Below are 21,386 nucleotides of genomic sequence, written 5' to 3'. Positions count from 1 at the left end.
CACATACAAGGTCTTAAATAATCAGGCCCCATCTTATCTCAATGACCTTGTAGTACCATATCACCCTATTAGAGCACTTCGCTCTCGCTCTGCAGGCCCCTCCATGAGCCTGGTTCTGCCGGAGGTTTCTTCCTGTTAAAAGGGAGTTTTTCTTTCCCACTGTCGCCAAAGTGCTTGCTTATAGGGCGTCATATGATCGTTGGGTTTTCTCTGTTTTTTTGTATAATTGTAGAGTCTTTACCTCACAATATAAAGTGCCTTGAAGCAATCTATTGTTGTGATTTGGTGCCCCTATAAAGAAAACTTAATTGAACCTGGACCTTGTACTACAAACTTCAACATACCCAACCAGATGATTGGATCAGTGGTAGGTGGTAAAACACATCATAACACATAATTCTGTGACATCTCTCTGTGCTGCAGAGTAATGTAGTATTAAACGTGCACGCTTTAAAAGCTGTGGTCATAATAACTGGTAAAGACTACATTCATAGAGTTCAGCATATTTAAAGCTTGGAAAAAAGGCAGCAAAAAGTTGATCTGGGAAAGACAAAGACTTGAGACACTGCCGAAAAACTTAAGACCTTCATTGCATCATATGGATCTTGCGCTGTTTAATCTGGAGCAGGTTAGGTTTATAGCACAAATGACTAAGTCAATACAGCTCCGTAACAAGAGAATCACCTTCATAGTACTCCACAAAAACACAACCCTCGTATGTTTTTAACACAGCACTGTTGGGGATCTGAAACTGGCCTTGGAAATATACATTTATCACATTCATGTGAACACAGATATGATGACACAAAGGAAAATACTGTGAACCTCTTGGGGAGGTGGTGGTATTTCACAATGATCTGACAGCTGCAAAGACAGAATGATGAGGGCCAAAGAAAGGCAGGCAGAGAGACGTAATAAGGGTGGTAGAAGTGAGAAACCACAGCAACATCTTTGTGAAATTTGCAGATGACACCACAGTGGCGGGGCTCATTTCCAAGGGAGACGAGTCTACGTACAGAGACGAGGTGGAGCAGCTGACGTCATGGTGTAAGGCCAATAACCTCCTCCTCAACACTTCAAAAACCAAAGAACTCATAATAGACTTCAGAAGGAAAAAGGCAGAGATCCAACCACTATTCATAAATGGGGACTGTGTAGAAAGGGTGGCAAGCTTCCGCTTCCTGGGAGTCAATATAGAGGAGAACCTTTCCTGGAGTGTGAACACCTCCGAGCTGCTGAAAAAGGCCCAACAGAGACTGTACTTCCTGAGAATTCTCAGGAGGAATAACATCACACAGAGACTGCTGGTGTCCTTCTACAGAGCCACCATTGAGAGTGTTCTAACTTACTGCATATGCATCTGGTACACTAGCTGCACAGGGGCTCAGAGGAAAGCACTCCAAGGGATCATTAACACCGCCCAAAAGATCACTGGCTGCCCTCTCCCCACACTGGAAGTTCTACACAACGCCCACTGTTTTAAAAAGGCCCAAAACATCATAAAAGACACCTCACATCCTGGCCACTCCCTGTTCGAACTGTTGCCCTCAGGCAGACGGTACAGGGCAATCAGAGCAAGGACTAATAGACTCAAACACAGCTGTTATCCAACTGCAATAACACATCTGAATACTACAAAAAAATGTCCATCACGCCACTCTTGTGTTAATCTATGCACGGTCTGAAGCATGTGTGTGGGAATGTATGTGAATGTTTTGCTGTTATATCTTATTAGTATTTTAAGTATTCTATCTATTTTATTTATTGAATTTTATTGTTTTATTTATATTTTGATATTGCTAGGGATGATGCAATGATCGGGGACCATTCTTCATTTCGTTGTTCTCATGACAATGACAATAAAGTTTCTGATTCTGAAAGACTCCAGAGGTTGTGTGACAGAATAGTCAACAGACATTGTGTGAGTTTGTATAGCTAGTGTGGCAGGATAATTGGTGTCAAAGTCCAGCTGAAGAGCCTGTCAATGCTGGGCTCTGCAGCCTGGCCCACTGTCTCTGGGAACAAAGGGACCAACAAAGGTGGAATATTTTTGTTTTTTGGAAACAATTTTAAACTGACCCTGTCAGAGGGCAGGGACTATTTTGTTGCTCTATGAAACAATGATTTTGAATTATTGCCTTTGACCTGTGATGTCTCACAAAGGTCACCCTTAACTCTCTAATGCACGCTCGCACTTCACCATCATTCACAACAACCACCTTACTCAACATGTTATGCTTCCACATTATGCAAATGATTAGTGCCATTGCATAACTGGATTCATTAAAAAACTAAAAGAAGAAACAAAAAAGGGCCCCAAAAGCACTGATTAAGACAACAAACCAGGAAGTCCAGATTATCTGTAATCATTTTCTATTTTTATCTCACAAAGTGGATTAAAGACAATGGGGTTCAGGTCCCCCGTCTCCTTAAATAAGGGGGATTGCTGAAACAGTCCTGTTTCAGCAAGAGTTTTACAAAAGTGACCGTTTAGTGGCAGAAGTTATTTTGTGTTAATCTGAAGAAGTTATTGTTCACTTGATGAAAGGATAAAATCAGATTTCAAACAAACAGAAAGGGCCAAAGGTCGAGTTCACTGTGATGTAAACAGAAGAGGAGACTGTGACAGTATTTACATTTGGTTGGTTACTAAGCCGATTAATAGGATCTTTTATTCACATGTTTGTCTTCATATGAGTCTGAATAGACATGGGTGTGAACTGTAACTTGACTGGTTGGCGTATGACCACAAGGTGAAAATTCAGTCCAAGGAGTTGCTGATCCACAGTCAACTCACTGATTGGTTCAATGCTTTGTTAAAGTCTTTAAACATAAAACATAACTTTGGAGAAGTGAAGGGTTTTTTCTTTTTTCTTCTATATTTTTTTCACCCAGAGACGTGAACACACCATCTGCCGCACGTGTGTCTGAAGACAGGCGTGCTGCACACGGGGATTGGTTTCGGTTTGAACAGACTTCAAAGACCACACAACAAACTTAAAGGAGTTAAATCTATTGGAATTCATTCAAGAGAACAGTGCTGGGACTGTCTTACTGGAACTCAATCAGAAATCTTATGGATGGAGAATATTTAAGGTTTGAAGTTTTCTTTTGAGTTTTTTGGGGGAAAAACACTTCAGTTGAAAATGTGGTCTGCTGATGTTTTGCAGCTCAAGGGGAAAAGTCTAAGAGAAAACTTGACTGTTCCAATTAAAAACATTAATAACCATACCAACCTTTTAATGCCATAAAGTAACGCACAGAAACCTTAAAATCCATGGACACCAGCTTTCATTCATTTTTCTTTTGTGTTTATGCAAAAACAGCATATATGCTATGAGAAAGTACTGCGCTCTGTCCACGTGCTCATGGATCTCAAAGAAACCCTGCATGGAACTGGATCGAGCTGGTCTGGATGTGCAAGTTTAAAACCTAGTAGCATAAAAATGAACAAAACATTATGGCAGAGCTCATATAAAAAGACAACAAGATTCCTGCAAAGTCATTTTCTTACGTAGCTACAATTTTTACATAAACTTGCGGTTTACTGCATAAATCCTCCACTGCCTCCAGCATCACCACTACTGTAGGGTAGTGTGTGAAAGGCTCCCCCACCCATCAAACACAGATTCTGGGATCAGAATAGAGAAAAAATGTATTAATCTTCAATTATTATCATATTTCTGGTATTCAGGGCATTCTCCAAAACAAACAACGTGAGTTGAGAAGCTCACTGTTATCTTTTGTGTTGATCATGTGCGTTTCTCTGGCAGAAATCACCAAATCACAACATTTGGAGGATGTTCAACTATTAAGCAGAAATAAATGCAGCACTTAAGCACTTTCTTATGTTTTCTTCATTTGTTCTTTATCTGTGCTTTTAATTCTGTTACAGTACAAAAGCATGAAGTGTTTATACAGACACATGGAATTATTAAAAAGTGGGGAAATTTGCAAACATCATTTCCTTTAACTTTAAGAGTATCCTGACAGAAACAGGAAATACTGTTGACAGATCAACATGTGCAGTGCACTACCGAGGCAACAAACAGCTGGTATAAACCATCCAGCAATGTTAACGACTCCTACAAGCCCTCCCTGCTCCAACTCGTGCAACTCTGACCATCTTCCATTGTTTCTGATGGCCGCACACAGAGCTGTGCAGAAACAACAACTCCAGGACTGTTTTGAACAAACACAATGGGAACTGTGTGCTCAGCAAGCTGCACAGAGCACACAGGAATATACATCCACTGTTCTTCTTACAGGTGCTACTATCTGAACAATCATGGACAAAAAGATAAAATCCATCCCAAATACCGAAACATGGATGAACAAAGAGGTGAAATCCCTTCACAAAGCATAACTCTGAGATCCCCACAGCCTGCAGTGTTACCAGGTCAAGTAAAAAAAAAAAATCTATCTCCAGGAAGTGTGTGGAGGATCACTTTAACAGCAATGATACCAGGGGCATGTGGAAAAGCATCACAGCCATTAACTGACCACAAAGGCACAACACTTTGGCCAAAAAAGTCAGCACTTTTGTTGCCCACTTTCACTCCAGTAACCACACTCCACTTACGAAGATAACAACCACAGAGCATGCCGAGTCTCCCACACTAAACTCTGCAAGGCCAGGCCATGGAAAACTGCTGGACCAGATGGAGATCCAGGACTAAAATCTGTGTATCTTTAACTTATTCCTATCTGTGGAAACGGTCCATGCATGCCTCAAGTCAGCCATCGATGCTTCAGTGCCAGAGAAAGCAAACTGAAAGTGAAAGACTGGTCCTCTCCCACATCGAGGCCAATATCCTTACCTCTCTGCAATCACATCACAGGATACCATCCCTCTCTCCATACAGCCCTGACTCATCAAGAGGAATGGGTCACATATGTTAGGATACTATTTGTAGACAGTAGCTCTGCCTTTAATACTGCTCACCCACAGACTGCACCAGTTGGATCTCAGCTCACCAGTATATGTAACTGGATCCTCAGTTTCTTGTCAAAGCATCATCACGGTTTGGCACCAGTTTCTCTTCAATCAATGATGAATCAGTCTACAGAGTGGAGGTGCAAAATGTGGTGAGATGGTGCCCAGTGAACAACCACTCCCTGAACACAGAGAGTTGGTCACCAGGGACTGGAAGGAGTGTGTACCAACCTTCTTGATGACTCACATCTCTGTTCAGTACATAGGCACTATCAGACTACACACAGTCAAGTACTATAGGGGGATGTATAGAGTAAAACAAAGTAAAACGCATGCAGGACACTTTTGCACGGCTGATATAAAAAGAAGATCTGTTGAAAAGAGCAGAGGGGAAGGTAAACTTAAAAACTCAGCAATAAAGAGATGATTAATCACCTCGCTCAGTCTTTTTATTTAAAGGTAAAATAGCTGTGTTTAAGTTCGGGCTGTTTATTGGAGGTGCATGTTTGTTGTCATCTAAGACCCAGGATGATAAATATGCAGCTATCATACATGTTGGATCAGGCAGCTGATGGTTAAAAATCCTTTTTAAAGAAGTTTAAAGTTTAAAAAAAGTAAATTAACAATCTGATTATTTGACTGTGGAGCATTTCTGCATTTACTGCAACAACAACACAGCCAAAACTGTCTCCTGTTATGTGGACAGGAGAACACAAACAGTAGTTTGACTGCAGATTTATGAGAATTGCATTCATAAAATCATATTACTGGCCCTGCACAATAGAGATATATTGGAGAGTACTTCAATTTCATGTTTGTCTAATTGACTACATTTCAACATGGAGATGGAGAAAGCTTTATCTTTCCTTTAAAGACAAATTAAAGATGGATTATTAATAGCACTCTAAATAGTTCATGCTCATGTTCATCACAATGAATCAAAGTTTGACCAGGCCTTTAAAATCTGCAGTGGTCCTCAAGTCTGACTCAGATATTTCAAATAGCTTCCATGTGGAGTTCACATAGTTGTCAAATTTAGCCCTACATGTTCCCAGGCAGCAGGGGCAATAGCTCATAATCACATCAATCACATGCACAACAGCAGGGCCATATGTGCACAGATGTGTCTGACATGCCTGAGCTGGTGTGTAAATGTATCATCTAAACACGCAGAAGCATCACGCTGTGCTGATATTCTCATTAAATCTGAATTTTCCAAAATTCCTCAACAAGTCTGGAGCCTGCATTTGAACTGATAACAAATGTAAAATTAAAAAAAACTACCCTGATGTGTTGGACTTCTGTTTAACTGCAAAACAATAGAGAAGAGATAAGAATATAATGTGTGTAAATGTACATGACCTGAATATAATTCAATTAGCCTTTAAAATGTCTCTGAGCTATAAAATCATTTCAGTGCCATTAGAGTAAAAATCACACAGCGACGTCATTGGTTATCTTTTGATCGGAATCAGAATCAGAAAGACTTTATTTATCCCCAAGAGGCAATTAACATGGATTTGTTTCAAATATATGAGCAGGACTCTAGATCTGAGTAGGTGATGTGAATTGTTCTGTTTATGCAACAGATCTGAGAGTTACAACAATGTATGGTAGTGAATCATGTATAATCATGAACAGTTTGCATGTTATTGCCAGCGTCACTCCTTTCAGTCATAAACTGATATTACACTGATGGCTCTGCACTGCCATTTAATCGCTGACTTGCACCAAAGCCCCTTTGAAGATGGCAGCTGGCTGCAGCCGACCTCCATCTTCACACAAACCATTTCAAAGACAACAAAACTGCAAATTCATTGCACACCAATAATTTTGACAGTTGTGTTATGGTAATAAGTCTGTTACTTTACATAACATTTTCTGTTATTTATGACCATTTGATAAACAAACATCCACTTATGCTTAAGCAAATTAACCCTTATTTAAATGCTTAAAAATATTTATATTCCAATCTTGATGAGTTTCCTTTATGGGAAAATTCACCATCAGATCGGTGATGAAGCATAATCAGAGCTAAAGTGGCTCAGCTGCTTAAACAGCCCTTAAGTGACAGATTACAGCTTCATTAATTAGCTTATTAAAACTGCATCAGTTGTTTGCAAAGGAAATCCTTTATGCGTCGTATCTGTGGTTTGATTGGGCCCCACAGCAGATGCCGCAGAGTGGATGCAGTTTCACATAGAAGCCACTATGATCAGATCGAGGGCTGTCTCACTCCTGCAGCCTGTCCTACTTGTAGATGTTGTCCACTCTGACCTGATGGTGCACGGTCGCTCATACTGGCCTGTCAATGGTTGACATTATACAGTGGGGCAAAAAAGTCAGCCACTGATTGTGCAAGTTCCCCCACTTAAAATGATGACAGAGGTCAGTAATTTGCACCAGAGGTACACTTCAACTGTGAGAGACAGAATGTGAAAAAAAAAATCCATGAATCCACATGGTAGGATTTGTAAAGAATTTATTCGTAAATCAGGGTGTAAAATAAGTATTTGGTCACCTCAAACAAGGAAAATCTCTGGCTCTCACAGACCTGTAACGTCTTCTGTAAGAAGCTTTTCTGTCCCCCACTCGTTACCTGTATGAATGGCACCTGTTTGAACTCATCATCTGTATAAAAGACACCTGTCCACAGCCTCAAACAGTCAGACTCCAAACTCCGCCATGGCCAAGACCAAAGAGCTTTCGAAGGACACCAGGAAAAGTATTGTAGACCTGCACCAGACTGGGAAGAGTGAATCTACAATAGGCAAGCAGCTTGGTGTGAAAAAATCAACTGTGGGAGCAATCATCAGAAAATGGAAGACATACAAGACCACTGATAATCTCCCTCGATCTGGGGCTCCACGCAAGATCTCATCCCGTGGGGTCAAAATGATCATGAGAACGGTGGGCAAAGATCCCAGAACCACACGGGGGGACCTGGTGAATGACCTGCAGAGAGCTGGGACCAAAGTAACAAAGGTCACCATCAGTAACACACTACAACGGCAGGGAATCAAATCCCGCAGTGCCAGACGTGTTCCGCTGCTGAAGCCAGTGCATGTCCAGGCCCGTCTGAAGTTTGCCAGAGAGCACATGGATGATACAGCAGAGGATTGGGAGAATGTCATGTGGTCAGATGAAACCAAAGTAGAACTTTTTGGTATAAACTCAACTCGTCGTGTTTGGAGGAAGAAGAATACTGAGTTGCATCCCAAGAACACCATACCTACTGTGAAGCATGGGGGTGGAAACATCATGCTATGGGGCTGTTTTTCTGCCAAGGGGACAGGACGACTGATCCGTGTTAAGGACAGAATGAATGGGGCCATGTATCGTGAGATTTTGAGCCAAAACCTCCTTCCATCAGTGAGAACTTTGAAGATGAAACGAGGCTGGGTCTTCCAACATGACAATGATCCAAAACACACCGCCCGGGCAACAAAGGAGTGGCTCCGTAAGAAGCATTTGAAAGTCCTGGAGTGGCCTAGCCAGTCTCCAGACCTCAACCCCATAGAAAATCTGTGGCGGGAGTTGAAAGTCCGTGTTGCTCGGCGACAGCCCCAAAACATCACTGCTCTCGAGAAGATCTGCATGGAGGAATGGGCCAAAATACCAGCTACTGTGTGTGCAAACCTGGTAAAGACCTATAGTAAACGTTTGACCTCTGTTATTGCCAACAAAGGTTATGTTACAAAGTATTGAGTTGTATTTTTGTTATTGACCAAATACTTATTTTCCACCCTGATTTACGAATAAATTCTTTACAAATCCTACCATGTGGATTCATGGATTTCTTTTTCACATTCTGTCTCTCACAGTTGAAGTGTACCTCTGGTGCAAATTACTGACCTCTGTCATCATTTTAGGTGGGGGAACTTGCACAATCGGTGGCTGACTAAATACTTTTTTGCCCCACTGTATGTGCGTGGGTGTGCAAGCATTTGGATTGGGATTTTTTGAAGGGGGGTTTTTGTGAAAATGTTTGCTATAAAGTCCATCTAATGAGTAGCTGCCACATGTGATCTCAAAATGCTTCTTTTGCATTACTCTCAAACACTCATCTCCTCAGTAAGTGCTGACATGTCTTTTCTTTCTCCTCCAGTTTGCTGCTCCATACTTTCTATGTGTTTTGTTTTGTTTTATTTGAACGGACCCAGGGTCTGTCCACAGGAACAAGGTCAAAGGAGGGAGAGTCTCCTTCCTGTGCTGGTGACAAAAAATAAGTTGCGATTGAAAAAAAAAGCTTTCAAACTGACCTTTCTGTCATCTGCTTCCACTGTCAGTCCTTTCTGACACCTAAAACAAGAAGAAGAAGTTCAGAATTAGTTTATTATCACTTTATCAGGTACGGCAGCAATGTTGTGATCGATACTTCAAACCCACGGAGCAGAAGCACATTGACATATCAAGCTGCACATACACATAGAATAGCAGATCCATTTACTGTTGCTCCTTTCAGTAGATTAATGAAAACATCACAAGGCTTAAACACGTTTGATTATTTACTGTGATTCCTCATGAACCGATTTTTTTATTGACAAATTTTCCAGCTGATGCAAAGATCTTTCGGCTGTAAGAGCAGCACTCAAGCTGTGGTCTAAACAAATTAAAGCGGGCGTCTTACCCCCATTCCTATTATATTTTTATTATGGCAGTTAGCGAGAAGGAAGGGCAGAAGAGGAAGTCATGAGTCAGATTTGATGTTGCGAGAATATAGTTGAACCCACTGAGTCATCACGACACCAATTCTCATTTCATCTTTTAGCATTTGTTGCCAAACTGCATCTCTTCGCAATAAAGAAACGGAGCAACTCAGAGGCAAATGGATTCATTTTAAAGACGCAGAGGCGGCTGACAAATGGAAGTCATCATGCAGGAGAAGGAATGAATGTTGGCAAAAACAGCAGAATAAATTACAGGGACGAGTTTTGTTCCATCTACACGTCTGCCTATCTGACAGATGACTTATAAACACTGGAAAAGTGAGGGCATGAGAGATGGAGTGTGATTCAGGGAGACATGGAGCAAAGAGGCTGCGACAGAAGCAATTCAAAAAATGAGCAAAAATAGATTGATCAATCAGCTTTAACTACAGAGCTTCTTGTCTCCACTTCTTTTCTCCATTTTGTCTTCTTTCTTGTGCCATCTTCTTCCACTCCCCCATCATTCTTCCTTCAATTGTCCCATTTCCTCGTCTCTCAGATTTACTTCCCAGTTCTGTATCTTTCCTTTCCTCTTGCTAACTTATTTCAATGGAAATCTCATCAGACAGTGTAGATTATCAAAAGCCTTCTTGGGGTGTCTGCTTCTGAATGAAATTGGACTACTTGAGTTATAAAACGCAGCCAGCTACTTTGATCTCAAGATAGCATCGCTAACGTCACAGAGTGCTCGACATTTGCGTGTGTGTTTTGGTACTTATGAGATCTTTTTGCAAGAACAGAAAATGCACAAGAGAGATGAGGTTGGAGATGGGGACATTTTGGGATTTGATTTAAACTAAGTTGGGTAAAGAATGGATAAAGCATTTAGCAGACAAGTGTATTAATAATGGAGCCTGGCTGGAGGGCCTCGAGGTACAAAGACAGGGAAAGTTGGTCTTTTTGTTTGTTGTTTTTTTTGATCATGGGGTTAAAGCTAAGGCTTCCAGGTGTTTGACTGCAGAAGTAATTCAGCCTCATTTTGAGGTAACACCCACTGCCATTAATCAGGATGGCAAACACAAACAGTAGGCAAATTGTTGGTGACCCTCCCGAGTGTTTTTTTATCATCTTATAATTGAGCAATAACCAAGGTTATTATCATTAACGAAAACGAACGAAATAACGAAAACTAGAAGTGAAAAAACATTTTCGTTAACGGAAATAAAAATAAAAACAAAAAAAGGAAAACTAACTAAAACTGTAATGAGTGTCCACAAAACTAACTAAAATTAACTGAATTTATAGCAAAATGTGTTTAGTTTTCGTTGATGTGTGCGTGTCCTACAATAGTCAAGGGTGAAAATGAAGTTTAGTTTCCAGATTTTTTCTTGCTGTCTCATTACGCCAGCAGGTGGCAGCACGTTAGTCGAGTCGTCTGTGTTGCTGCTCCGTCCACGCGCAGAATCATGTCAGGAAAAGTCAGGAGAAAGCGCCAGAGTCCAATTTGGGATTACTTTGAATATGACTGTGTTTTGGATAAAGCAAGTGTCTTGTAGTGGAAAGAGACAAATTATGAGGGACATTTCTAAAGGGAAAAAAATCCCACAAACCTTAAAGTGCACTTGAAAAGCTCACACAAGAAGGCTAACCTAGCTTAACTTGAGAAGGTAAGGGAGCACACTCAACCCTCATCCCCAGAAAACAGAAGCTAACCCCAGGCAAGGCAGCGTGATGCATCCCGAGACAGCAGGACGGGGACATCTACACAACTATGTGAGTCAATTGCCTTCACAAAGTTTATCAATTCACTTGAACCAAAATTATGAACACCCGGTGCTGCAAGAGCTAATAGTCTCATTGGGGCCAAGATATACATTTTATAGTTGCCTGGTATCAATGGTTGTTCATCTGCCTTTATTTATTTATTTATTTAAAGAACCCATAGGTGGGAATGTGAGTTGTCTGTCTCTGCGTGTTAGCCCTGCGACAGACAGGCGACCTGTGCAGGGTGCAGGGTATGGTAGCTGGAATAGCAACATACCCAAGGATGAGCAGAAGAGCATGACTGATATGATGCAACTGGGATTTTGTTACACTTAATTATTGCAAACACAACTAAACCTATAACTGAAACTAATCAAAACTAAACTGAAACTAAGGATTTTCAAAAAACTAAAAACTAAACTAAACTAGCAAACAATTGGTAAAAACTAATTAAAACTGATATAAAATTGAAAATCTGAAGTCAAAACTAAATAAAAATAAAAACTAATGAAAATTGCAAAACTATTAAAACCCTGGCAATAACATAACAGAAAAACAGCTGCTGTTAAAATAAAACCAAGACACAATAAACTTTATTAAAGCCAACGAGTTCAACGTATAAATAACAGGAATGTATTTGTACTAACACTGAGATCGATTTTAGAGTTTAAATACTGGTGAATGCTGCCATGCCCATGAAAATGACAACAACTACACATTCCAGTGGCTCAGACACAAGCTAGCCTCCAGAGACAATAACCAACTGTGGCCACCAGGTGGCAGTACTTTACAGGCTGGATGCAAACAATCAACGCCTTTATGGGATGTAAGCTTTCAGTTTGGCATGTTTTAATTGACACATATTTCCCAGAGTAAGTATTGCTTGCTCTGCTCAGATGAATATTTTTGTTTTACTTACTTAAACAATTCAACTTTACAATATGCCTTTCTGAGATTTGGAGAAGTACCGCCTATATAAGGTCCATCAAAGTTTTTCTTTACTTGGAGAGTAGCAGTTATTTGGCAAAACATTTGACCTTGATTGATTTCAGGTCATAACCCTGTCCAAGTTGACATCATGGCACCATTTTCTTGTGTCATAACTAAAGTGAAAGTGTCCCAAGCAACACAGATCCGGCTACGGAGCATGGCTGGATATTCTAGTGTAGTCTTTGATGTGCTCCTTTGGTGGTCCCGGGTGGCAGGGGGAGGGTTCCTTACTGCCTGGAGCCCTGCATGGGTCCCTGATCTCGGCTCACACCTGCAGCCTCTCTCTTTCTCCTGCTGGGATGAGTGTGCCGATATCGAGATGTGTGGCCTTAGGTCTTGGGTACTCCTGGGGGCTGCGCATGGCCCGGTTCTCGTGGATCCATCTCTATCTGCCTTTGACTCCTGGTTAGTGTTACTGTAGCTTCTCAATTTCAAGTACATTTCATGACAAAGACACACACACATTTGACACTCTCTGTCTCTCTTTCTTTTTCATACTCAGACACACACACACACACACACACACACACACACACACACACCAGAAGAAGCATTTCCAATTTTTTTTGTTGCAGTTGGCGATACAGTGTGCATTTCTATTTGTACTGTATCCTTTTATTACATCTTCCCCTATTATCCCTACCTTTTTTTCTCCTTTCCTTCCTGTCCTGCCTTAGACATTGTCATACTGTATACCACATATAATGTAATAACTGAAATAACACAAATGGAAATGAAGAAATAAGCGGATAAAAGAAAGACACAAACAAGAGGAGCTAACAGAGAATTTAAAGAACTGATCTTGGAAAAGCGAGACATGTTTGGCACAACAAGCGCATTAAGATCATAAGTCTGATTGCAAAAGCTGCCAGGCAGGACAGAATTAAAAACACACACAAAAAAGACACAGATTAGGCTGAAATCTGTTTACATGTTGCACATAATGTGTTTCTAGTAGCATCCACCACCAGCTACTATATTTTGTGCCTTAATACAGAAAAAATAACAGATTCCTTACAAACACACTTGGTGCCCGAAGCGCTGCAGATGTCACCAGGTCAGGGCCCTCACATTAAACTTCAGAGTGGACCAGGGCCAAGCCTGTGCATTGTTGTGAAGGAAGCATGGCTATGGTTGTCTAATACAATTATCTGTGGACCTTCTACACAACCCATACAGCCCATATTCTATTAAATCTTCCTCTGTGTGGTGTCATTACTGCTGAGGCCCTTTTAAAGACTATGGCTAAAAAGGAAGGCTCTGAAAAGTTCAAGCACACTTTGATGCTAAGTAGCTGAGCTGGAGGAGATATGAGTTCAAGGGAGGACTAATAGAAAATTATTGTGTGGTTTTCCTTTTAAATAGAAAAGTTGCTATATGGGCTAATGGCATGCAGCACGGAAAGTTTTTATGCTGATGATAGTGTATAGTTTCAAGTATAAGTAAAGAAGTAAACAAGAGAAGTGCTGAGACATGAATGTATTAGCATTTGAACCAACAGACAGGCAGGCAGGCCCAAGCACGCACACACACGCACACACACACACACACACACACACACACACACACACACACACACACACACACGTGTGCTTCTTATATTGTAAACAAATTACGAAGTGTGCGTGTGCTACATGTACAACCACCAACACTGACAATAAACCCGTGCAGCTCAGAAGCTGGGCATTGAACCCCTGACTCTACCACCATTATTACATTTACATCTGTGAAAAATGTTTCTAAGTTTTAAAACTTCATTAGTTGCATTACTCGTTTGTATTAAACAAAATGTAATTAGAATATCATATTGCTACTATTACTAGTCCCACTTAAAGTATGTTATGTGTTAAGTAATAAATAATTTGGTTCTAACACACAAAGCAGTGAGTAGAAAAACAGCAAATAGCTTGCATACTGTCACTGAAATGCCCAGAAGATGGGCTTCAAAGTGTCTATCAAACCTAATGCCAGTGTATTCCTACTGTACTGTTCATCCAGGTTAAATAATGAGAACCACTGGTGAAAAAAACATTGGTTGGGATTTTAAATGTAAAAAAACATATTCTTGGATGTAAAATTGAATTATGACAACCCTAAAAGCGGGAAATGCCATGATGGACCAACAGTTGGCCATGTTGGCCACATCTAACTTAACATGCTATGATTCTTACAAGTAGTTCAGGTTTAGATGTTCAGTGGTTAAGAGAAGACAAAACCTCATAAGCAAAAGGGGCTTTTTCAGGTATGCGTTGTAAATGTAAAAAAGAACCTTTAACTGCAGGACCCTGTGAGAAAAGCACATAACAGGAATCAGGTATTCAAATCTGCCTTCAGGTGATGTTAAAATATACATCATCCAGATACAAAAGAACTTAGACTCAAACTGACTGAAAGTCAGGTTACTACTAGTACTGAAGGAGAACCACTAACAAAAAATAACTGCACTCATTAACGTGCTTACAGTGACCAAACACGTTTGGTTTCAAGGAAGTTGCACAGGTTGTGCGAGCCGTCTCCATCAGTCTCAAACAGATTGCAAATGGTTGGAAATTGATTGCCATCTAATTTATAAATCCACACAGATCGCCTGCCAACTCATCTGCTTCTTCAAATAATAACACATAGAAATGAGAGTTACTGAGACTTGAGGCAGGCAATGTACTGTAAATCGCACTAAATATGTTCCCAAAAAGCACATCTTTTTTGATGCTGATACACTATGTGTGTGACAGTTGCTGCTAGCACTGTTTATTTGTTTGGAATGAGAGGAGAGAGATGCTATGAGAATGAGTGTGTAATTGGCACAGCTGGATGGCTCAAAGCTGTGAGCAGAGTGCCAAGACTTTGGCTCTGTCCACTCTACATATTCCTGCTCCATAATAATACTGAGATTATCAAACAGAGCAGAACTGAACTAATGTTAATGAAGGAAGGAGTGTGTTTATAGGGTCAAATGGTGGACTCTCCACCATTTGACCCTATAACTAAAGAAGCTTCTCGGGTGAGAGGTGAAACGTCTTCAAGCAATTTAAAGAGGTCCAGACGCTTTTCTTTCCAAGCTCCTCAGACTATGATGACCTGGATGACTGAGAACCTTCACAGACTCTCACCTGTCTTTTTCTCAGTAGTGTGCATAGCTGTTGTGACTTGGCTCAATATAAATAAAATCAAACTGAACTGAAATTGAACAGACACAGCAACATTCATGTTGCTTTTTTTTCTTGTATTTACTTCGATAGCTGCTGTTACATATGTCAGGCAAAATTCAGCCATTAATAAGACTGTGTTAATGTGTTACGTTAATGACTGAGTGTTAAATTAATATACACAATATTCACACACACCTTTTCCTCTTCAGACATTCAAATTCAAATGTAACAGCATACATTATCATGTGTTTATGAGTTAAATCATCCATCCACTTAGCACTGCCTTTAAATATTGCCGCGCAAGTTCAATAGTAAATAATCTGAAATGATGTCGACATGCCAAAGCTCAGTTTAAAGAATTACAATTATACTATTATACTACAATATAGTAGCATAATGTACGAACAAAACAACCAGCTTTGAGATTTATTTCTGCCTTCCTGAAGCGCGTCAGCTTCTCTGTGTTTTTTTTTTTAAACCCAAATGTTTGAAGCACGTGATTTACCCAAATCAACAACAAACTTTCCGAGATTCTGTTCTGAGACACTTTGCATGAAGTACGGCTCATGAAGTTCTAACTGTGATCAAATGAGTTAATGATGGCTGGGGTTGATCTTTTGCTGCTCCTCTCTGTCACCACATTATAGCAGCTGCACCATCATTTGCAAAGCCAACAAACCATATGTGTAACATTCCTCCATCATATCTGGGCTTTCTAACTGCAGGATGTGAGACAGCACCTCAAGTGCAACTCTAATTTAATTCACACACTGCAGAAAAACCCAGAGTGATGCGTGGATTTATGCACATTACACCGTAACAGTATCTCTGTTAACACACGGCTGGCTCAGGATCTGAAAGTAATGGTTTATGTTCGTCTACATATCGTTCAGATCAGCTGTTAGACACAGATTTCAGGTTCTGAAAGGGTGAATAGTTATAATCTCAGTTCTCAGGACCACACAGGGTCGAGCTTTATAACAGTTAACAGCAATACAGTCGTGAACAGATTGTAAGTGTCAACTCAATCAGGCTGAAAAAAAAAACCCTGATACACAGACTCTGTCTTATTGCTGTTTTGTTGCCTTCTTGACGCATCAAAGTCAGTTTAAAGACAGTAAATGACAGAATTGTCCTGTTAAGTGACCGTTTCAAAGGCGAGACAATCGCACCCCCAAACACCGTCCATACCCTCTCAGGGAATGCTTTCGCTAATGAAGGGTACATAAATCCTTCTTAAAGACCCGCGTAATATGACATGGGGCCACAACTGTGAGTCATTACTATTATCATCCTGTCACAGCAGCCAGTCTCTGTACAGAGCTGGAGCTCGTGAACCCCCCCGATCTTCACTGTGCCTCTCCAGCTGATTATCTTTGCTTGGATAAAGCAGGAAAAGCACACAGATTAGTCCTTCAAATGAAGCTGTTAATACAAACCTGTATGTCCACACCGATCATAGGTGTGGACTGTGCACACTAACCGTCTATAATCTGTTGTTAATTCCATACTTGAGGTTGTAAAATGTTGCAAAATATTAACGAGACAAGGTGATAAAAACCTGTGATATGGCTACTTTGTGACATCATAAAGGTGAATGCTGCAAACAGCTGCCTGCTTGTCTGTACTCTCATGCCACCCTGCACTGCTCACTGCACGTTACACTCTGAATATACTGAGACGCTTTATTGCCATCTGCCACTTACTTTACTTTTAGTATGCTACTTTGATTCCTTTCCTTTTTTTGTAATTGAGCTGTTTTACATTATGGAGCCGTTGCCAGATTGTTTTATTTAGATTTGTTTCCCTAACGAGCGACTTTATTTTTATTTTGATACCGTTTCATTTTATTAAGCTATTTTCTACTTGAGTAACTTCACTTTATTAAGCTATTTAGTTTTGTCATATTCTTGTTTCATTGAGATGCTTTACTTTATGAACCTAATACTTTATTTTGTTGTTGGTTGTGTTACTGTTTTGGCTGCTGTAACAGAGGGGTTTCCCAATATTTTGGATATATATTTGACATCTTTAATGTAAAAATTTACTGATAATTAATCAAATACTTGTTTCCAATACCAATAAAATATATACGAATCTTATATTTCTACAGGAAAGTTTCTTTAAATTACAATGTTTGGCTTATGAAACTTTTTTGGTTATGGTACGAGAAACTGTCTGAGCAGTCCATTACAGCAGCGGTCTCCAACCTTTTTTGCGCCACGGACCGGTACCGGTACCGAAAAAAAGAAAATTTATTCATAACACACGTGAAAAGACCCAGGAAAACAGAGTAAACGATCAAAACGATAACAAAATAACGCTGAAAACCGATAAAAACCCTGAAAACCATACATTTCACACCTGAGCCTCAACTCTCGCAGCCCGGTACCAAACAACTCACGGACCGGTACCGGTCCGAGGCCCAGGGGTTGGGGACCGCCACATTACAGAAAGTAGCAACAACTGCTAGCAGGGGAAAAGTACTGTAAGATGTAACAAAGGCACTTATTTTTGTTGTACTGCAGTGAAAGTGGCCAGGCATGAATATTCACTGCAGTTATGAAGTTAGCACTGGCACTGACAATGGAACAGGTGGAAGGGGACAGGTGCAGGCTGAACGTGACCACATTAAAAGCTCTGCTTTTAGTGTTTTATTACACAGATTGGTATGAAAACATATTCATTAGAGCCATGATGAATTTCATCTTCGAGCCTGTCTGAACGAACCGTCTCACAATGAGCCGTTGTTTGCAGCTCGTAAATGTAACAAACAACAGAGTAAGAGCCTCCCGAAGCCAGAGTGTGAATGCAGCTGTACTCTGTTCTTCTCCTTATCTGTTTCCATGGCCTCTGCGTCACCTGTGTAAAATACATGCCTTACAGGCTTTCTCTCCATACACGTATCTCCTGCCTTTCTATCGCGCCACATTTCAGCTCTATTCTTCTTTGCATACGTTCCCCTTCTATTCTCTTTTTCTGACCTCCTCCAGAACTCATCCTGCATGGTGGTATATAAAGAGAGCTTGCAAAGTCCCACCACCCCTTTTCTTTTCACATGATTATTTCATCCTAACTTCTCAGTGTATGTACAGTGCTTAAAGTTTTCTGCTATACAGAGGACATAATAGTCCCCCACTGTGGCTACCCTGGAGCTGACCTGCCTGTTGGTGGTATGAATATACCACTTAGAGGCTGTAAACACTGTAATCGACTCGATTATGTGTTTACTACACATTTCTGTTGGTTGCAGAGAAACCCTTAAGCAAACTGAAGAAAGGATCACCTGTCTACTCCGGTACAAACTTCATTCTGAGACAAACAAAAGTAGCGATTTTAAATTTGAAAATGTTAAAATCATAATGAATCTATTGTGTGGATTTGTTGGAGTTTTGTGTATGGCTGGGGCATCATGTTAACTGTTCTAACTAATATTAACAGATCCTTGCAGTATATGTCCTAGCCACTAAAGTATCACAGAGTGAGATGGAGGCAGTTTGAAACTGGATGTGTATGAAGTACCTTTGTAAACTGTATGGGTCTGTAACTGTATTTGTACATGTACGTGTGTTAAGTGGCCCAAAATGACCTAGATCATGTTTGTGAGAGATAAATTGGTTTCCCATTTAGTTTTACATGTTATTGTGACATATGGCATCAGAAAAACAAGCCTGGATGTATGTATGAGACCTGAAGTGTTTTTTACATGTAGCTGCGTGGCACTGTTCACATGGAAGTCCTTTGTGTGCTTAATCCCAAAACATAAGACAGAGATAGAAAGCAGCACTGAGAAGCAATGACTTTGAACCAGAACATAAATATCCAACAAGACAGACCCCACATTGAACCTTTGTCCCAATAATCGGCTGTGGTCGAAGCTAAAGTGAATATATCTGTGAGTATCTCCACAATGACCATACACAGTGTTGCTATTGCATCACTGATAATACATTTTGATGATACTCTATTGCAATTTCTTGCATTCTTTCAGTCTATAAGACACTTCCAGTGAATTATTTCTACATTATAGAACTTAATTTGAAAAATTAATGAAAGCAATACTTAGAGTTTTCCATATTTAGGCAGAGGAACAGCACTACAACAAGAGTTGTCAGCAACCTGGACAGGTAGGAACCTGCCGTCTGTTTGCAAGTCGGACTTAACCTGAGAGTACTTGAAATGTTTCATAATTTGTTACTACACAGAAAAAATGTTTGCACACAACTACATCAAGTATGAGAGCTCAAAGTCACTGGAGAACATAAGCCCATGCTGCACGCCATATAAATCAGGAAATACGTCCAATCTAAACTGATCGTTTTTACTCCTTTTGCACTCCCTGTGTCTGCAGCCTGAAAAGCACATGATTGTCTATTCTACCCATGTGTCCACGTAACGCAACCCTCCGCTGCCCTCTCTCCCCTTCCTTTTATCTCTCACAGCAGATTGCTTCTCTTCATCTACTCCCTTTCACTGCATGCCACACCAGCCCACGCTCTCTCTCTCCCTGGCATAAGAAGTCCATTTCAGTGTCTCTCGTCCCCTGTGCTCCCAGACAGTCAGGCTGCTGACACTCACTATGAGCTGCAGCATCCAACCACCGAAGGTACAGCCTGTTAAAGTGAGCGGTGTAGCATGTGTGTGCGTGGGTGAGTGTGTGTGTGTGTGTGTTTGAGGGGAGACAGTAAGTGGTGTGCGTCTTTGTTGGTTGGCCTGAGTACTTTTTGTGTGTGTATGCTTGTGTGTGTGACTCAGGGGATGCGGCACACGCCTTGGGTGTGTTTTGAAAGCACCCATGCATGCGTGAGTCTCTATGTGTGCGTCTTTGTGTGTGTGTGTGTGTGTGTGTGTGTGTGTGTGTGTGCGTGTGCGTGTGTGCCAGATTGATTCTGTGTTGATTTCTGCCATCTCTTCTTCATGAATGATTCAAAGGACTCAAAAAAGGAAATTGTGAGTATGTATGAATGTATTTGTGGAGCTTGTGTGTGTGCAGTGTGCAGTGTGTGAGTGAACCTCCATTCTATATTTAAGTGTGTGTGTGTGTGTGTGTGTGTGTGTGTGTGTGTGTGTGTGTGTGTTTGATCAGAGAGGTGGCCTGAGGCTGTGGCCAGATCAGATTGAGTTGGCGGTGCAGAGCAGAGAGCAGCGATCAGAAGGAGATGCTCAGCCTTAATCTGATTGTGGCTCCAAAATGCACACTCAACTGGCTGAGAACCACTGAGGAGAAGTCAGGACCACAAACAGCGACACACGCCAACAGACAGTCCACATGCCTAGAATATCAAAATAAAGGTGCACATCAAGACAGTGCATGGGAGTTAAACTCTACCTCTAATGGGTATTAAACACCAGTTTTACTCCTGACATGAATCTAAACAGCCCGAGCAGATATAAAAACAGAGGGTGGATAAAGCTTTTTATTAACAAATGCTAGTTAAGTGTTAATAAGTCCATAGTTAAGTGTTAATCAGTGTGTATCAGAGGTGTCAAACTCAATTTCATGAAGGGCCACACTGGGACTTGTTAATGCACATCAAGGACCAGACGTGTAGAGTTTATGGATATAACAGTTTAACTGGAAATCGTTCTCACATACAGTTCAGTCCATATTGAAGCCGTCAACGAGCCAGCAAACTAAAGCTGCTTAGTTTAGACACGGCAATAATGCTTCCCACGAGGTGAACCACAATAGAGTTTACTGAGGCCAGACTTGGCTTTTAATAAGTGCATAATTAAATGCCAATAAACACATAATAAATATGTGATAACTGTAATAATGTAACAAAGCTTAGTAGAGGTGTAACAGTGACATAACAGCAGTTAGTTAAACAAATACAGACTTATAAACACACATAAACACTTATAAACACGAGTCCGTTGTGGCCAGTGCGATCCTCT

General features: G+C 40.7%; 1 protein-coding gene across 5 annotated transcripts in view; it reads right to left on the bottom strand.

Moving 5' to 3' along the window:
- Positions 1 to 21,386, bottom strand: part of LOC309687839 (leucine-rich repeat and fibronectin type III domain-containing protein 1-like protein) — a 423,290-nt gene that overhangs the window by 330,774 nt on the left and 71,130 nt on the right. For all 5 annotated transcript variants that reach the window (XM_082503062.1, XM_082503061.1, XM_082503063.1 and 2 more), the window contains exon 2: positions 9,199 to 9,238. The gene's annotated coding sequence lies outside the window, so the exon portion shown is untranslated. The remainder of the gene's footprint in view (positions 1 to 9,198; positions 9,239 to 21,386) is intronic.

Source organism: Aulonocara stuartgranti (genome assembly GCF_965226115.1).
Source record: "Aulonocara stuartgranti genome assembly, chromosome: 14".
NCBI lineage: Eukaryota > Metazoa > Chordata > Actinopteri > Cichliformes > Cichlidae > Aulonocara > Aulonocara stuartgranti.
This window is presented reverse-complemented; position numbering and strand designations above follow the sequence as displayed.